This window comes from Oryx dammah, unplaced genomic scaffold (assembly GCF_014754425.2).
Source record: "Oryx dammah isolate SB20612 unplaced genomic scaffold, SCBI_Odam_1.1 HiC_scaffold_13, whole genome shotgun sequence".
Classification (NCBI taxonomy): Eukaryota; Metazoa; Chordata; class Mammalia; order Artiodactyla; family Bovidae; genus Oryx; species Oryx dammah.
In genome coordinates, this window is record NW_024070197.1 from 17,523,431 (window position 1) to 17,543,733 (window position 20,303).

At 38.2% G+C, this 20,303-nt stretch overlaps 1 long non-coding RNA gene across 1 annotated transcript; it reads right to left on the reverse strand.

Annotated features, from left to right (window-relative positions):
• Positions 1-10,601: 10,601 nt before the first annotated feature.
• On the reverse strand, positions 10,602-19,978 carry LOC120872621. Its single transcript, XR_005723291.1, has 3 exons — positions 19,894-19,978; positions 19,038-19,133; positions 10,602-11,578 (listed from the first exon to the last, which is right to left on the reverse strand). It is a non-coding gene; the product is annotated as an uncharacterized LOC120872621 (long non-coding RNA).
• Between the last annotated feature and the right edge of the window lie 325 nt (positions 19,979-20,303).

Below are 20,303 nucleotides of genomic sequence, written 5' to 3' on the forward strand. Positions count from 1 at the left end.
GACCGCCGGACTGCGCTTGCGCAGCGCATACTTCTCAAAGACAGGAGGCGGGACGTTAGGTAGGGGGCGTGTCCAGCGGGTCCCCAGGCCGGGAGGAGGCGTGTCCGAATGGGACCTGATCAGAGAACTGGGAGGAGTGGACTGAGGGGCTCTTCTTTTCCCAAGCTTCAAACCTGCTTGTGAGAGGTCTGCACAATTAAATTGGTAATATAACCCTTAGGGCCATGAGTGAAAGATCTGGAAGGTGGGTTCATAATCCAAACAAACTCTCCCTTCCCTACAAGGCTCATTCCACTCAAAATGCCACAGATTCCTGTGGTTTTTACAGCTGAAGCCTCTGAGGTGTATAACATTATATTGTTGATTAGCACAGCCGTGTTTCCAGGTGAGAAAAGCTGAATAAAGTGTGTGTGTGTGTTTGCTCAGTCGACTGACTCTTTGCGAATCCATGGACTTGTAGCCTGCCAGGCTTCTCTGTCCGTGGAATTCTCCAGGAAAGAATAATGGAGTGGGTTGCCATTTCCTCCTCCAGGGAATCTTCCTGACCCAGGGATAGAACTCTTGAATCTACTGCATTAGCAGGCAGATTCTTTACCACTGAGTCACCTGGGAAGCCCGGATAAAGTGAGACTTTGCTATTAATATATAACATTTTCCCACTGTAGAAAAAGGCAGAAGGAATGTTGGTCCCTTTTTCTAGACTACTGATTGCAGGAGTTCTCTGAAAACTAGAACAAAAAGAAAAGCAATACCTTCTTTACATTTTACAATACTGTGTCCACCTGAAATTGTGTTAAGTGGTTGTTTTCATCCCTCTCTACTCTATTATGAACTGATGGGCTTGATTGCATTTTAAAAGCCCACAAGTTGAGAAACATCTTTTAATTCCTAATGCCTGGTCATGACATCTCATTGAAAAATATTTTGCTTCTCTGTTGTTTGGACAGTAAAGATAAATCAGGCTCAGAATCTAAGAGGAAAATTCTTCTGGGCTATCAGAAGAATCAAAGTTGCATTTATATAAATTTAGATTAATGAGTAAGACCGGCAAGTGGGAAATGTAAAGTTCTCATCAAAGGATACCTATATGTCAGTTATCATTATTACAACATATTTTAAATATGCAAACCATGAAGAGATTAACATTTAAAAGGATATAAAGTTTAATTAAAATGTGATCAACCTCTTTTGCCATATATTTCAGACATACAGTAGCTAATATTACCATACACACCATTTTGATTTGGGTGTTTAACCTTGCAGATTTTTTTCTCTTCTCATAAAAATAATTTATCTTGACATCTTTCAAAATTTTATTGACATATAGTTGATTTATAATATTAATTTCTGCTGTACAGCAAAGTGATTCAGTTATACATAGATATAATTTTTCATATTCTTTTCCATTATGGTTTATCACAGGATATTGAATGTAGTTCCCTGTGCTATACAGTAGGACCTTGTTGTTTCAGATGTTATTTTAAAATAAAATATACAGATATTTACACATACACACACATGAATACAAAATATATATGTAATTTCAAATACTATGTGTGTTATATGCATATGAAAGTATATATTTTTCTTCACACAAATGTGTTTCCATATCAGTACACAAAAGTGTTATCATTTTCAACATCTGCAAAGTAGGCCACAGTATGTGTAGCTGAATCTTTTTCTAAGAAATGAAACTCTACAAATAAATATTATAAATTTTCCTACTTTTCCGTATCAGTTCAGATCAGTTCAGTCGCTCAGTCATGTCCGACTCTTTGCGACCCCATGAATCGCAGCACACTAGGCCTCCCTGTCCATCACCAACTCCAGGAGTTCACTCAAATTCACATCCATCGGGTTGGTGATGCCATCCAGCCATCTCATCCTCTGTCGTCCCCTTCTCCTCCTGTCCCCAATCCCTCCCAGCATCAGAGTCTTTTCCAATGAGTCAACTCTTCACATGAGGTGGCCAAAGTACTGGAGTTTCAGCTTCAGCATCATTCCTTCCAATGAACACCCAGGACTGATCTCCTTTAGAATGGACTGGCTGAATTTTCTTGCAGTCCAAGGGACTCTCAAGAGTCTTCTCCAACACCACAGTTCAAAAGCATCAATTCTTTGGCGCTCAGCCTTCTTCATAGTCCAACTCTCACATCCATACATGACTACTGGAAAAACCATAGCCTTGACTAGACCGACCTTTGTTGGCAAAATAATGTCTCTGCTTTTTAATATGCTATCTAGGTTGGTCATAACTTTCCTTCAAAGGAGTAAGCGTCTTTTAATTTCATGGCTGCAATCACCATCTGCAGTGATTTTGGAGCCCCCCCAAATAAAGTCTGACAGTTTCCACTGTTTTCCCATCTATTGCCATGAAGTGATGGGGCCAGATGCCATGATCTTAGTTTTCTGAATGTTGAGCTTTAAGCCAACTTTTTCACTCTCTTTCATCAAGAGGCTTTTAAGTCCCTCTTCACTTTCTGCCATAAGGGTGGTGTCATCTGCATATCTGAGGTTATTGATATTTCTCCTGGCAATCTTGAGTCCAGCTTGTGCTTCTTCCAGCCCAGCGTTTCTCATGATGTACTCTGCATATAAGTTAAACAAGCAGGGCGACAATATACAGCCTTGACGTACTCCTTTTCCTATTTGAAACCAGTCTGTTGTTCCATGTCCAGTTCTAACTGTTGCTTCCTGACCTGCATATAGGTTTCTCAAGGGGCAGGTCAGGTGGTCTGGAATTCCCATCTCTTGAAGAATTTTCCACAGTTTATTGTGATCCACACAGTCAAAGGCTTTGGCATAGTCAATAAAGCAGAAATAAATGTTTTTCTGGAACTCTCTTGCTTTTTCCATGATTCAGCAGATGTTGGCAATTTGACTCTGGTTCCTCTGCCTTTTCTAAAACCAGCTTGAACATCTGGAAGTTCACCGTTCACGTATTGCTGAAGCCTGGCTTGGAGAATTTTGAGCATTATTTTACTAGCGTGTGAGATGAGTGCAATTGTGCAGTAGTTTGAGCATTCTTTGGCATTGCCTTTCTTTGGGATTGGAATGAAAACTGACCTTTTCCAATCCTGGTGCCACTGCTGAGTTTTCCATATTTGCTGGCATATTGAGTGCAGCACTTTCACAGCATCATCTTTCAGGATTTGAAACAGCTCAACTGGAATTCCATCACCTCCTCTAGCTTTGTTCCTAGTGATGCTTTCTAAGGCCCACTTGACTTCACATTCCAGGATGTCTGGTTCTAGGTGAGTGGTGTGAAGATCTTTTTTGTACAGTTCTTCTATGTATTCTTGCCACCTCTTCTTAATATCTTCTGCTTCTGTTAGGTCCATACCATTTCTGTCCTTTATCAAGCCCATCTTTGCATGAAATGTTCCCTTGGTATCTCTAATTTTCTTGAAGAGATCTCTAGACTTTTTCTTATAATGCTCAATTAATATCCCTCCATAAACTTCTGTTTTGCACATATATATAAGGCTTATATGTGAGTTAACTTCAAAAGTAGACTTGCTTTTTGCATGTTAACTTGTGTTATTGACAAATTTCTCATTGTGATTATACCATTTTACATTCTCACAGCAGTACAAGAATGTGTTTCTGCTACCATTTTCCCATTTTAACTCTCAGTTCTTTTTTCTCGCCTCACCCCCTTTAACTTGCAGTTCTTTTATTCTAATGCTCCTCTTGCACCCAACCTGAAGAAATAATCTAAAGACGTCCTTTTCTATTTGATTCCAAGCTTAAGGAGGAATCTTTATCTATGATACCTACTTTAATTTTAGCCTTATCTGTCTTACAAATAGGGCAAAAGTATAATATTAGTTTGTAGGCTCAGCAAAATAAAATTTCAATCGCAGACATGTAAGTTGACATGATCTAGCATTCCTATTTGAAGGTTAATTGAGCTTCAGAAAAATCTTTCTTGAGACTTTCCTGGTGGTCCAATGGTTAAGGATCCACCTTACAATGCAGGGAACATGGGTTCAATCCCTGGTTGGGGAACTAGGATCCCACGTGTCAGAGCAACTAAGCCTGCAGAGCCTCAGCTACTGAACCTGCACGTGCCACAACCTGAAGGCCCATGTGCCACATCTAGAGAGCCCACGCTACAGTGAAGGATCCCACATGATGCAATGAAGATCCCATGTGCCACAACTAAGGCTCAAGGCAGCCAAATTTAAAAAAATTTTTTTCTCAGTGTAGATGCTGACAACTCATACAGTAACAGTAAAAATGAGTAGGCAGCTTTTTTTTCAGCTAGGAAAAATAGAGGGAGTCCTGCCTCAGAGTTCTGGAAATATCTGAATATACACCTAGATACCAGATAGATGAGACTGACAGAAGTCTATGAGTCGAGTATCCTCGAGTCCTAGGGGAGATGGACACAACAGGTCACAGGGTGGTGTCACTCAGGAGCAGAGTCAAACAATAGGAGCTGTGGAAGACAGGAGTTCTGCTAACAAGATGTTAGTAGATGAGGTGCTTGATCCCTGGTTGCTGTGGAAGGATGTGATTGGCTTCTTTGATTAACTTTGTGACTGACAGGGAGATACACCCCAACAGGTTGAAGGCCAGGAAGGGTACAGATGGTTTGGCAGATTATGGGAACTAACCAGCTGAAAGCCTTTCCCACTGGGTGGTGGGCATATCTGGTGAGAAGAGGGGAACTCATGGTTAGACTGTTGAGCCCTGTGAGGTTCAACGATGTTAAGATAACACATGAAAGTTTTAGGCCTTACACTACAAGAGGCTCTCTCCTGCTTTTATTACAAAAATTTTAGAAAAATTATCTAAGATATTTTGGGGGAAAAAACATAAAGGAGAATCAAATCATGCATAATACAGTTCTTAGAGTAAAGTCAGTATGAACATTTCAAATTGTTTGTTACAAGGATTCTTTGATGTACATTTTAATGCACTACTACTCAGTATGTAATATCTTCTGCCTTTGGCACTAAGTATCATAATAAAACAATTTCCACAGTATATTTTAAAAACTTTTATTTTCTATTAGAATATAGTTGATCTATAATCTACAATATATTTTTTAAAAACCCTTATACAACTTAACAGAAAAGCAAACAACCCAATTTAAAAATGAGAGGCTCGGAATAGACATTTTTCCAAAGAAGACAAACAAATGGCCAACAAGTTCAGGAAAAGGTGCTCGACATCACTAATCATCAGGGAAATACAAATCAAAATTACAATAAAATATCACCTCATACCTGTAAGAATGGCTATTAAAACAAGAAATAACAAATGTTGGCAAGAACGTAGAGAAAAGGGAGCCCTTACGTACTGCTGGTGTATGTGTGTGTTAGTTGCTCAGTAGTGTCCGACTCTTTGCAACGCCACTGACTGTAGCCCGCTAGGGTCCTTTGTCCATGAAATTGTCCAGGTAAGAACATCGGACTGGGTAGCCATTCCCTTCTCCAGGGGATCTTGCCAACCCAGGGATCGAACCTGGGTCTCCCGCACTGCAAGCAGATTCTTTACCATCTGAGAGCCACCAGGGAAGCTCTCCACTGCTGAGAGAATGTCAACTAGTTCAGATATTATGAAAAACAGTATGGAGATTCCTCAAAAAATTAAAACTAGAAACTACCATCTAACCCACCAGTTCCACTTCTTGGTATTTATCCAAAGGAACCAAAATCACTATTTTGAAAATATATCTACACTCCAGTGTTCAATGCATCATTTTTTACAATTGCCAAGACATGGAAACAAGAGATCATCAAGAGATTTTTTTTTAAATATGGCATGTATACAGTTGAATATTATCCAATAATAAAAAGAAGGAAATCCTGCCATTTGTGACAACATGGATGGATGAGGGCATTATACTAAGTGAAGTCAGACAAAGACATATACCCATACTGTATGACCTCATTTATATGTGGACTCTGGAAAAAAAATCAAATACAAAAAGATGGAACCGAAGTCACAGATACAGAGAAGAAACTAATGGCTGCCAGAGGCAGTGGCTGAAAAGGGTGAAGAAGGCCAAAAGCCACAAATTTCCAATTGTAAATAACTCATGGGGATGTAATATACAGAATGGTGATTATAATTCATATACTTGATTTGAAAGTTGCTAAGAGAGATTTTTTTTTTAACCAGTCATCTTTAATTGGATGTTAATTCTCCATTAGGCTATGAAAGGATTCAGGCAAAGCTGCATGGCAAAGGTGACGGTCAGGAATGCAGAATGTGCCCTCTTCAGTGGTACTCGCTTGGCTGCTCTTGTTCTGAAGTTAGAAAGGCAAAATATCAATGTCTTCAAAAGTATGGTGAAAGCACAGGATGACGGGGAGGGCAGCAGGCTAAGATCACTTGAAACCATCCCGAGAATTCCTTTCAGGAGATGACCCACAACCTGTTTGAGGAATTAGGAGCTAATCTGCCACCTAGGGAGCCTCTTCCTTCCCTGAAGGAACACCCACTCAGAAAAACAGCACCTAAGAGCCCATCCTTCATTGCTCTGGGTGCCAGACTGGCAAGGGGCTGAATGCAGCCAGAAAAGGTCCATGAAATCCAGTCAGTGGCTAGAAGGGAAACAGTTCCTGACCAGGTGTCTCCTATCAGACACACACCCCTCAAGTCTCAGAAACAGCCATGCTTTTCCAGAGACTACCAATACTTGATTGTAGCATTCAACCTATTTCCTTATTCACAATGGCTGCTAGAAAGATAAGGTGAAGGTAACGGCAACCCACTCCAGGACTCTTGCCTGGAAAATCTCCTGGATGGAGGAGCCTGGTAGGCTGCAGTCCACAGGGTAGCTAAGAGTTGGACACGACTGAGCGACTTGACTTTCTCTTTTCACTTTCATGCATTGGAGAAGGAAATGGCAACTCACTCCAGTGTTCTTGCCTGGAGAATCCCAGGGACAGGGGAGCCCGGTGGGCTGCCGTCTATGGGGTCACACAGAGTTGGACACAACTGAAGCGACTTAGCCACAGCAGCAGCTAGAAAATAAAGCCAAGTTTTCTACCAACCTTTGCCTACAGTAACTTAGAGAAAGCTGCCCAAGTATTACCTTTACCCCATCCTCATCTCATTTTCCTGTCTTTGCCACAATTTTCTCACTTATGGGCTATATTCTGATAAGTCCTTTCAGTTCTTCAGCTGTTGGTAGAATGATGGACTTCTTAATTTGACAGAGAACCAATACCACCCTGTCACAGGAAACCCCACCGAAAGCAAAACAATGCAAGAGACTTACAAAGCTCCTTGTTAGAACGGCAACAGTTGATAAGCATGTAAGCTGCCAGCACCATAGAAAGCCCAGCGACACTCCCTTTCTTCATGTTTAACTTGTTGTAATAATGGCAATAACCTGCAAACAGGAGAGGAAGTCACTTCTCTGAGGGCGCATTCTACACATTCTAATATGAGAGGACAAAGCTGAGGAAAGGCCTCAGGGCAGGAGGAAATAGTACACAAAAGACAGTCATAGGGTGGCCAAAATTATAATGAAAAACACAGAAGGAAGAGGCCCCCAAAGGATGATGACATGGGTTCCACAGGATTGATCTGACTAGTCATGCACTTTAAAATGCACAGGTCTGAAGGACAGCCAATATCAAATATCCATCTCAGAAGTTTTCTCCGACACGGAGATGAGCATCATAGATTGATGTTCCCTATGTTTCAAACTCATTTTCCTCAAGTCTTCAGACATTTCTTTAATGATGGAGGCAGTGGTACAGATTCCCAGCAATAGAAAAACATTTCCTTGTCCAAAATGCCCCAGAGCCAGCCTTGGATAGGAGCCATCAAACATGGAAGTTCAGGAGATAACAATTTCACCCTGTCCTTCTCCACATAACTTACTAGTCTAAGAAAGCTTTTACTGGCCAAACTCATTCAGGGCAAAAAGAGACCTGAAGACCCAGAGACTAGCTTTTATTTACACATAAGGCTCTGACCTCTTTGAAACGCTCCAGCAATGCCTTTAGGGATGAAATCTCGCATTAGTATCCAGCTTGGCAGCTCCCTTAATTTGACATCCAGGAGTTTCTTTTTCTTCAGTGGTAAAACTGACGCCATCTTGGAGTCCTGGCAGTCTGCTTCTAAGAGAGAGATCTTAAAAGTTCTCATCACAAGGAAACAAAAAATTGTTAACTATGAACAATGATCCATGTTAACTAGACTTATGGTGCTGATTGTTTCACACTGTATAAAAGAATTGAATCATTATGCTGTACACTTGAAACTGATAAAATGGTATATGTTAATTCTATCTCAGTTATAAAGAAAAGAAATAAATGGATTAAAAATGGGCACAACACCTGGAAACCTTACCAAAGATGTACAGATGGCAAATAAGCATGTTTACCATAATATGTCATTTGTTGTTGTTTAGTAGTTAAGTCATATCCAATTCTTTTGTGACCTCATGGACTATGTAGCCTGCCAGGCTCCTCTGTCCATAGGATTTTCCAGGCAAGAATACTGGAGTGGGTTGCAATTTTCTCCTCCAGGGGATCTTCCTGACCCAAGGATCAAACCCATGTCTCCTACATTGGCAGGCAGATTCTTTACTACTGAGCCACCAGGGACACCCATCGTAAGTCATTAGGGAATTACAAATTAAAATATGGAAATAGTACTACACACTTACTATAATGGTCAAATTCCAAAATACTGAAAACATCAAAAGCTGGTGAGGAAGTGGAGCACCAGGAACTCTCATTCAGTGCTAATGGGAATAGAAAATGCTACAACTATTTTGGAAGACAGTTTGAGGTTTCTTACAAAACTAAACATATTCTTCACATACAGTCCAGCAATTGTACTCCTTCGTATTTACTCAAAGTAGTTGAAAACACAAAACTGTGCACGTGAATACATGCTTTAATCCTAACTGCCCGAACTTGGAAGCAACCAAGATATCCTTCAGTAGGTGAATGGTAAATATACTGTAAAATATCCAGATAATGGAATATTATACAGCACTAAGTAGAAATGGGGCTTCCCAGGTGGTGCTGATGGTAAAGAACCCACCTGCCAATGCAGGAGATATAAGAGATGTGGATCCAATCCCTGGGTCAGAAAGATCTCTGGAGAAGGGCATGGCAACCCACTCCAGTATTCTTGCCTGGAGAATCTCATGGAGAGGGGAGCCTGGCGGGCTACAGTCCATGGGTTTGCAAAGACTTGGATACAACTGAAGCGACTTAGCACAGACAAGTAGAAACGATCTGTTACATCATAAAAAGACACATAGGAACCTTAAAGGCATATTGCTAAATCAAAGAATCCAAGTTTTAAAAGCCATATACTGTAACAATTCCAACTGTGAGGCCTTCTGGAAAAGGAAAAACCATGGACACAATAAAAAAATTAGTGGTTGCCAAGGGAGGAGACAGATAAATAGGGGAAGCACAAAGGATTTTGAAGGCAGTGAGTATCCTCTGTATATTGTATTTGTGTATCTACACACACACACACACATTAAACTTTGGTATTGTATGTACACATTTATTCAGATCAACAGAATGTGCCTTACCAACAGTGAACCCTAGGGTAAGCTATGGACTTTAGGTGATCATGATGAGTCAGTTTAGGTTCATCCTTGGTAAAATATATGCCATTCTAGTGAGGGATGCTGATAACGGAGCACCTATGCATGTATGGGGCAGTGAGCATATGGGAAATCTCTGTACCTCCCTCTCAAATGTGTTCTAAAACTTAAACTGCTTTAAAAAATAAAGTTATACAAAATAGAAAAGATTAATAATCAACGTGGTTTGTTTCCATTTTTGGAACTTACCAAAAGAATGGTGTATGTATCCAGCTTCACTAGATGTGGCTGTATTTCCCCCAAAGTAAATAAACTATTCGCAGTCCACAAATGTATCATAATTCAAAAACATCACTTTCTTTTCACAGTTAAGGACTTCCCTGGTGGCTCAGATGGTAAAGAATCTGCCTGCAATGCAGGAGACTGGCTTTGATTTCTGGGTTGGGAAGATTCCCTGGAGAATGGAATGGCTATCCACTCCAGTATTTAAAAATATCATTCAATTTTAAGTTAATACTGTCAAATTTTAAAATGAGCCTCCTGGTGTGTGTGTGATGATGACTGAGTATTAATTTGCCCAGGTTCTCCTCTTATTTTTTTTCTCCCCTAATTGTGCCCCATGTTAGGATTTGTGAATATAGCAAGGGTAGGAGGCTGCCTCTCAAAATTCAACAACTTAGTCAGAATTTCAAGCACACAGGCCACCAGTTTGGTCACGGCTCAGATCTACTTCTCAAGACCTCACAACCTAACCATCTTGCTTCCATTTGAGATATGCTCTTTCCTCAATATGAATGGACAATCTCAACTTATTGTGAGGGAGCACAAAGTCCTCACTCTTCCTAATCATGGAAATCTGTTAGTTCCACCACTTATGGTTACTATTCCATTCTCATTACATTAGAAAACTGAAACAGAGAGTTCGGATTTTGTTTTCTTTTTTGTTTAACATGACTAAGTGTAGTGGATATTTCCTGGTCTGTTGCTAAGTCCAGGAGTTTCTTCATTAATGGGACGAACTGAAGGACAATTTCAATAAGTCATCCTTTTATTACCATCACATACATGGAATTCATTAAAGATGCTAATGAGGAGATTGGGTAACATTAAAAGTACAGAGAATGTAGGCACTGTATCAACTGAAAAGAAGCTACAGAAAGTAATTATAAAAGCGTCTTCCCGCATTCATTGGGTTTCTCACAACATGAATATTCTGATGTTTTTGAGGCTTGCAATTCATGTAAAAGCCTTCTTGCTTTGTAATATTCAAAGGGTTTCTTACAACAATGAGTAGTTTGATGCCTGATGAGTCTTCCACGCAGACCAAAGGTCTTCCCACGTTCCTTACATTCGTAAGGTCTCTCATCACTGTGAACTCCATAAAGCACAGTAAGTTGATAGCTGTAACTAAAAGCTTTGTGACATTTCTGACACACAAAATGTGTTTTCACCAGTATGAATTCTCTCCCATATAACAAGGTATGAGGCAGTGTGAAATGCCTTCCCATATTCCTTACATTAGCAGGGTTTCTCACCAGTATGAATCCTCTGTGAAGGGCTGAACTGACACTAAAAGAATTACCATACATGTTACATTTATAAGATTTCTCATTAGTATGAATACTATGATGTTGAGTAAGTCTCTCACACCCTCTAAAGACCTTCCCACATTTCTTCCATTCGTAGCTTCTTCTTACCAGTATGAATTCTCAGGTGTGGTTTAAAGTTTGAAATGTACATAAAAGAGTTCCCACATTTGACACATACAAAGGGTTTTGCACCACTACAAATTCTATGATGCAATCTGAGTGCAAGCATCACTTAAGGCCTTGCCACATTCCTTACATATACAGGATTTCTCACCATAATGAACTCTTTCATGTTGAGCAAGGTTTGAAGCACAACAAAAAGCTTTCCCACATTCTCCATAGAGTTTCTCACCACCATGAATGATCTGATGCAGAAAAAGAGATGAATGTTTCCCAAATACAAACGTTTTTCTATCACTGGTTATTTTATAACTTGAATCCAAATCTAAAAAATAAATGAACCAACAAAAATATTGTCATTCCATGGTAAGAAAAAGGTAATGTTCTATAGAATAATTAATAGAAATTTTAAAATCTTCCCCAGTAAAGATGGGTGAGAGAACAGTTGTAAAATTTGAAATACTGAAAGGACAGCTCAAAAAACAATGGTTTTATGGAGTGAAGTACTGGTTAAACAATCAGCTCTACACAGACACCTCTATTTTGTAGTGTTTACCAGTGTTTCTAGTGTTAATACTCCTACTATGGCCAATATCAATGTATTAATATAATTCAGTGAACACAGAGTTAGGAAGAGATGCATATAGTTGGCCCTGCCATGACATTACTGCCTAGCTCTAACACACCACTCCCACATTAAATGTAGGTATATACAAATGTATAAATAAGAAAAGATGAATATCTATGCCTGGTAACATTCTGTATCTGATATTCTGCAATTATGATGTCCTAAAAGTCACAAATGTCTCCTCCACTGTAGTTCATTCCCTCTTATGCACAGCCATGTCTTCTTTTCAGATGATTCTGAGCTGTTATTTACTTAACTCCTCTTGAGATTTCACATCACCAACCCATTTTATCCATTTCATTCCTTCCTATCTTTGTCAAGGTCTGGTCCAGCTTTCCCTTTTAACCCAGGCCAACCATTCTTCTCGTCCCCAGAAGAGTATGTCAACGAGTTTTCAGACATGCACCAGGTATAAACACCACTTTAATAGAATGCTGACTCTTGGGAGCAAAACAGGTGGACCTGAATTATATAACGTTGTCAATAGCAAGAACTACAAGAAAAAGAACTGGAACAAGGGGACTGCAGGATAATAGTCTATATTTTATACAAAGTGATAGCTTGAACAAAATCATGAGTGCCAAATTACATGACCCAAGACAAAAAGTATCATCTTGTAACTATATTCTGTTTTGTGTACAAAACTGAAATAATCTATACACTTCCAGAATACAGGAACAAAAGATATTAATAACGTTTTAAAAAAAATAAGCCCTTCCATGTAGAAACGGAAATGTCCTCTACATAATAAATACTAGGACAATATGGAAATTTAAAAACTGAAATGGAAAAATTCTACCAGGATTTCCCTGGTGGTCCAGAGGTTAAGAGGTGGTCCAGAGGTTAAGAATCTACCTGCCAATGCAGGGTTGATCCCTGGTCTGATAAGATTCCACATGCTTCAGGGCAACCAAGCCCGCGCACCACAACTACTGAGCTTGTACTCTAGAGCCCACGTTCTGCGACAAGAGAAACTTACAATGAGAAGCACATGCACTACAACTAAACAGCAGCCCCCACTCACTGAAACTAGAGAAAGTCCATGGGCAGCAACGAAGACACAGCCCAGCCAAAAATAAATAAAAATTTTTAATCCTATCAAATCCCTATAGAAAAAAAATAACTGCTTTTCATAATCATGGCCATTCATTACAACATTGAGGGAATTCAGAGACTTAAGTATTTATTTCAATAAAAATGAAAGAAAAATTTGGGGAGTTCCCTGGTGGCTTAGTGGTTAGGATACCATGGTCTGGGTTCAGTCCTTGGTTGGGGAACTGGAATCCTGTAAGTCATGCAGTGTGGCAAAAAAAAAAAAGAAAAGAAAAAGAAAAAGAAAAGAAGAGAGGGAGGGAGGAAGGAAAGAAGGAAGAAAAATATTTTAGAATCAACAAATAATGTAGGATCCAATATTTAGGAAATAAATAGTAAACTATTGGAAACTTAAAGATAAAAACAGATTGTGATGAATTGGGAAACAAAATAGCATTAACTAATAAACTGAAGAGCTGGTACTTAGAAATATCACAAAGTAAAATATCGACAGTGTTAGTCACCCAGTTGTGTCCAACTCTTTGTGACCTCTTGGACTGTGGCCTACCAAGTTCCTCTGTCCATGGCATGCTCTAGGCAAGAACTGGAGTGGGTAGCCATTCCCTTCTCCAGGAGATCTTCCTGACCCAGCGATCGAACTTGGGTCTGCTGCATTGCAGGCAGATTCTTTACTGTCTAAGCAGATTCTTTACTCTCTGAAGCCCAAACTAATAAAAAATTATAAAAAGAAATAATGAAAATTAAAAGAGGAAAATGAAAAATATAAAGGAATTTATTAAAATTTCAAGAAGAATTTCCTGGCAGTTCAGTGCTTAGGACTTGGTGCTTTCACCGATGAGGGCTTGGGTTCAATCCCTGATCGGGGAACTAAAATTCCCCACAAGTCACACAGTGCTGCCAAAAAACAAAACAAACAAAAAACCCCCCAAAGAAAGCAAACAAAGTAAATTACAAGAGTACAATATAATGGTATAACTGAATGCTAATGAATAGACATATTCATCACATTTGATCATAGAAGAGAAAGCTAAACAGATTTCCTGCCTATGTTGTAATGACTAAATATACAGTTCCAAAGTATGAATATAGGATAGTTGGACAAAGACACAATTCAAGAAGGGCACTGGAAGAGCAAGCCTAGAAATCTTAAGTCAAAAAAGAGGGAAGCATTCAAAGGTTTATAGTGATGTGACCGGACAAAACTATGAAAATAGTACCATTAAAACATTTAGAGTTTGAAGGCAGGATTTGAAGATAGAAACACAAGTTAAAGATAAATACTAAGGGATTTACTCAGGCAACTAGTTAAGTAAATTATAGTGGGAGCTGGTTAAACACTCTCTGTGAGACTGTTATTTAGTGTGGTGCACAGCTGGGCAAGAAGCTTGGATGTGAAGTGAGGGGAGCAAGCACCTTTAGAGTAGAATTTTAGAAAATCAGTTGGAGGCCATGAAGATAAACTAGAATTTGCACTGACATCTCATGTTCTCCAAGACTCCAGCTTTGACAATGGGGGAATTCTACAGAAGCTGGCACCTTTCTTCATGGAGCTAGAGACTTGATGAGTCCCAAGATGTATAGTAGCTGTAAGAGGAGGCCTAGCAAAGACAGGTTCAGCTTTCGACTCAAGCCAACGTAGCCAGTTGTTGAGTGAAAAAATGTATGACTGTAAGACAATGTTCTGGCCTGCATTCATTTCAAACATAAGAATATGGTTTCTGCTTCATTTTTATCTTGCCAATCTCTAGTGGTCTGGCTTAACTCAGAATTCTACAGAAAAAGGAATACAGAGAAATATTTCATGTTGGTTATGTTAATGTGAGAAAACCCTACCAAGAGAGCAGCCAGAAGTAACTTGTTACAATGTAAAGGCAACTCCCCAAGGTTTACAGAGGATGGAAGAGCAAAAGCAACACTGTCTGTTCAGGAATTAACCAAAAACTATGACAACTATAGCATAAAAGTTATGTAAGAGAATGGAACTGGACTGGACTATTATAAGTGAAAGTGAAGTCTCTCAGTCATGTCCAACTCTTTGTGACCCCATGGACTGCAGCCTACCAGGCTCCTCCATCCATGGGATTTTCCAGGCAAGAGTACTGGGATGGGTTGCCATTTCTTTCTCCAGGGAATCTTCCCAACCCAGGTATTGAACCTGGGTCTCCCGCATTGTGGCCAGATGCTTTACCATCTGAGCTACCAGGTAAGCTTCTATTATAAGTGCCTTACATATACTATGTAATACTGTCTGAAGGTAGTCTGTGATAGGTTAAGGATGCCTACTGTAAGGACTAGAACAAACATTACCCAAAGGCACATTTTCAATAAATAAACAGTGGAGGTAAAATGAAATATTAAAATATATTTAGAATATTAGAATATATTCATTAGATATATATTAGAATATATTTAGAAATATTAGAATATTTTTAATATTCTAAAGACTATTTAAAAAATTTTTAAACGTTAAAAAATAAATGTTAACTATAAAAAAAAATTAAAATGGGCCAAAACAAGTAGAGGAAATAAGGAACAATAGCAAGATGTAAATCTCAACTCAACTACATCTATACCACTGGATATAAATGTGCTAAATACTCCAATAAAAAGATCCAGATTGTTAAAACCAACAAAACCAACTAACAACCAAAGAAAAAAAAAACACCACCACCAAAAACCAAAGACTGGATTAGTGCTATTTTAATTATAAAGGTGTTTTAACATATAAAAGTTAAAAAGAGGTAAAAGATATTTCTCTACACAAGAACATGATGTAGAAGATGGAATGGCTATACAAATATCAAGTTATGGGAAATGATCACTTAAGATACTGAAAAGAAAACAAAGAAACATATCTTTCAGTCTAATTTGTTGGCAGTTATTCATAACTTTCAGAGAAGGCAATGGAAACCCACTCCAGTACTCTTGCCTGGAAAATCCCATGGATGGAGGAGCCTGGTAGGCTGCAGTCCATGGGGTCGCTAAGAGTCGGGAAGAGTCGCACACCGCTGAGCGACTTCACTTTCACTTTTCACTTTAATGCATTGGAGAAGGAAATGGCAACCTACTCCAGTGTTCTTGCCTGGAGAATCCCAGGGGTGGCGGAGCCTGGTGGAGTTGCACAGAGTCGGGCACGACTGAAGCGACTTAGCAGCAGCAGCAGCATTCATAACTTGCCCTGATAATTCCTTTTTCTTTCCTAGAGTGGGAAGAACTGTACCCTTTCATTCCAGATATTAGTAATTTGTATCTTTTCTTTTTACTGGCCACTCAATCCAAAGGTTTGTCAATTTTTCTTTATCTTTCAAAGAATAAACTTTCAGACTAAGTTTCTGTATTTTTAATGTATTTATTCTGTATTTCATTTATCTCCCTTCTTATCATTATTTCTTTTCTCTGACATACTTCGTGTTTATTTTACCCTCCTTTTCCTTGTTTCTTTAGGTAGGTTAAGAAATATTAGAGATTTCCTTCTTCTTTCATATAGACATTTATAGCTTCAAATTCTCTCTTAACATTACTGCAGTCTGGTGCATCCCATAAATTTTGGTATGTTGCATGTTCATTATCTTCTGTCACAAAAAACTAATTTTCTTTTCATTTCTTCTCTGACCCATTGCTTATTTAAGGGTTGTGTTGTTTAACTTCCACATACAGTTAAATTTCCCAAAGATCTTTCCAAAGGTTATGAATTTTTCATTTGACCCAACTGTGGTCAAAAAACATGTTCTACTATCAAAGAGAATGTTCCCTGTGTGCAGAATGTGCATTCTGATATTTTGGAGAGAAGTATTCCACAGACTTGTATTAGGCCTACTCAGTTCATATTACTGTTCAAATATTCTTTCTCCATAGTGATTTTCTATCCAGTTGTTCCATTCATTATTTTTTAATGCTGTTTATTTAATTTTTGGCTGTGTCAGATTAATTGCGGCACACAGAAACTTCATGCAGCACGTGTGCTTCTCTCTAGTTGTGGCTCAGGCTTAGTTGCCCCACAACATGTGGGAATCTTATTGCCCTAACCCAGGGATCAAACCTGCATCCCCCGCACTGGCAAGTAGATTCTTAACCACTGGACCACCAGAAGTCCCTTCATTCATTATTAAAACCAGGTTACTGTTGTCGCCATCAATTATAGTTCACTTTTCTATACTTTTACTCTTTGATTCCATCACTTTTTTCCTTCATACACTTTGGGACTTGTTTCTCAGGTAACATACATTTATAACAGTTACATTCTCTCAGTAGATTGGCCCTTTTATGATAAAATGTCCTTCTTCTTTCTCCCTACTACCACATTTGGCCTTAAACTCTATTTTCTTTAGTGTTTGTGTAATATATATAATCCGACCCTTTCATTTTAAAGTTTATCTTGTCTGAAATTAGTAGAACCACTTCTGCATTCTTTGTACTATTTGAATATTCTGATTGCTTGCATCATTTAATTTTACTTATTTGTGCCTTTGACTATAAAATATTTTTGTGGTGAACAGCATATACTAAGAAGTTTTCTCTTTAAAATCCATTCTGCCACGTTTTGTGTTTAATTGGAGTGTTCACTCCATTTTCATTTAGTTAAATTACTTATAGAATATACATCTGATTTGCTCCTGATTCTTTTCTACATATCTTATGTCTTTTTATTCCCCTATTTATCCATTATTGGTTTCTTTTCTCTTTCATAGATATTTTCTAGATACCGGTTAAATTCTCATACTTTTTCCTTCCCCAGTTTTAAAATTTCAGTTATTTTCTTATGTTTCCCCTTGTGATTATAATTAATTATTAATAGTTTAAATCAGATTTATTACAACTGAATTACAATAGTATACAAATGCTGCACTCCCACATAGCTCCATTCCTTCTCCAGAGCCAAGATGACTAAAACACTTAAAGTAAAGAAGAGACAGCATTAAAACCACAAATCTGGAAACTGAAATGAAAGTCATGGTCCTAAACCATGACTCTTTCCTCATGCTTGAGAAAAACGAATGACAAAAAGGCCTACAGTCAAATCCCACACAAGAATGCAGAAGAGAAAACAGACTAAATGACCATCATATAGACAAGAGAAATACAACTCAAATGAGTGCCATCAAACCAGACTAACACTATGCTATTTGATAATGAGGTACAAGAAAGGAAGTACTTAGAAATAGAAAACAACATGAAGAGAAATAGCAAAGCTCACAAACAGAGCTCAAGAATAAAGTAGAAATTAAAGAGAAAATGATTTTAGAATACCAAAATAGAAAGAAAGAGGATAAACTCAACCTGTTAGTGTTAAGACAACATTAAAACAAAAGGAAATAAAAGTAAGAGATATGACAGTGAACAGCTCATCACATTCTACTTATTTAACCTGGATTTGTATATAAGTCTTAACATTAATACAAAGGTTGAAATCTTTTTTAAAAGGTAATGATATAAAAACTTATGTGAGAACATGACCCCTAATCGCTTTTAGAAAACAATCCTAATTTCTTCATAATGAAACTCAAAATCTCATAGGACCTGATTCTTCTTAACACACTGACCTAGTAGTATCTTGTTAGTCACACCTCACTAATTCAGCTGTATTTCTACCTGCTTCTATTACTTTGTTTTCATGTGTATTTTACATCATCCTTTCTATGTTACAATGTCCATGATTAGAGGAACATTATCTGTTGATTCAGTATTACTGAGTTAACTGTGCTAAGCATAGTGCCAGGCTCAGGGTACTCAAATACCTGCTAGATATAGAATGATGTACTTTTAGGCAACGGGGCCACATATATAACTCTACATATGAAAGAGGATCTGCAAAGTAAATGAATCCAAAATAGAGGTAAAAAAGGTACCATCTGTGGAAGGATGGTAACTCTCACTAAATTAGAGACAAAAATAGGAGTATAAAATGGCAAGTGGTTAATCAGGTGAACATAAAGCTCACTAGATATTTCATGCCAAGATATCTTCTCTACATCACAAGCTTTTTCTCCACTAAGAAGTGAGCTTTTCCAAATGATGTTTCAGAGATGTGTTCATTGAGTGTTGACCACCTGGGCAATCGCTTATACGGGTGGTTTCCCCTGCCTGGCTTGCTCATCATACTTACCTGTATTCCAGCTTCTTGTTTCTTTTCTCACAATCATCCAGGGGTTTCTTCCTTCTTCCAATAACACAATTATGTCTGGCTTAGAAATGGAGTGGCCTGCTTACAAAGAAAAGAAATGTGACAGAATACAGGCACAAACTTTAAAAGTCAAAATTAAAATTAAAATTGTAATAAACAAAAGGCAGAAATCATATTGAATATGATTTTTGAGAAGAGTCAGAGAATTAAAGAATAAGAGATCAGTTAGGGAGGGTAACAGTTTTTGTTTTGTTATTTATTAAAAATTTAAACTCCTTTGTCCTCATAACTTTTGAAAGTAAGCATAATATAGTGGAAGACACAGAATCTAGAGCCTGGCATCAGTTCCTGTGTGTGATACTTCCCAACCATATATGACCTTGTGCAAGTCATTGAAGCTGAGTGTTTCTCATTAAAGAAGCTCTTTACATGAGAGCAGTTCAGACTACTTTATCAAGCTAATGTCCCAATAACTGAATCATACAACATAACTGAGGACCACAGCAATTCTGAGCAGAAATGAGTAAGAAACCTGGATCCTTTCACAATGGTTACATAATCAAAGGAAGAGAAGTCTAAAGTAGCCCCTTGGTCCTTAAGGAAGAGAGGAAACTAAAAAGAGAACCCAAGGGAGTTGTGAAAGTCACTGATGGACAGAGAAGATGAAAGTGTTTTGACAGAGTTGCCATTTCCAGTGTGAAAAAGGTCAAATCACTTTTGGGGAGTGGGGAGAGGGAAAACAAATTTAATCAAGTTTCTTGAAAGGCAGTCCTAAAAATCACAGTGGAAAAAACATATAGCCTACAGAGTAGATTCTAACCGAGGCTAATAAACATACCCAGTGAGACCAAGTTACTATAGTTCTCCATCATCACATTGCAATACAATTTCTTCTGAAGCGAGTCGAGAAATTCCCACTCATGCGGAAAGAACTCTATGACCACACCCCTGAATGTTACTGGTCCCTGGAATGGCAAACCTATGGATTACTCAGGAAAATCCAGAAAAATATTTGGAAAACAGAAGTAAATAAAATGAAACCAGGCATTACAACCATAAAGTAATTTGGTGAGAAATGTGGATGTCAAATCTTACCATAAACATTATTGTGTGCTTCGAATAAGCAAATAGATTTTATCATAAGACATATTTTATGGATTTATATTATAGATCTTATAACATAGATTCTATTAGGCACAAACATTTATATGTTCGTTTACACAATATTTGTAAGGCCTTCCCCAATAC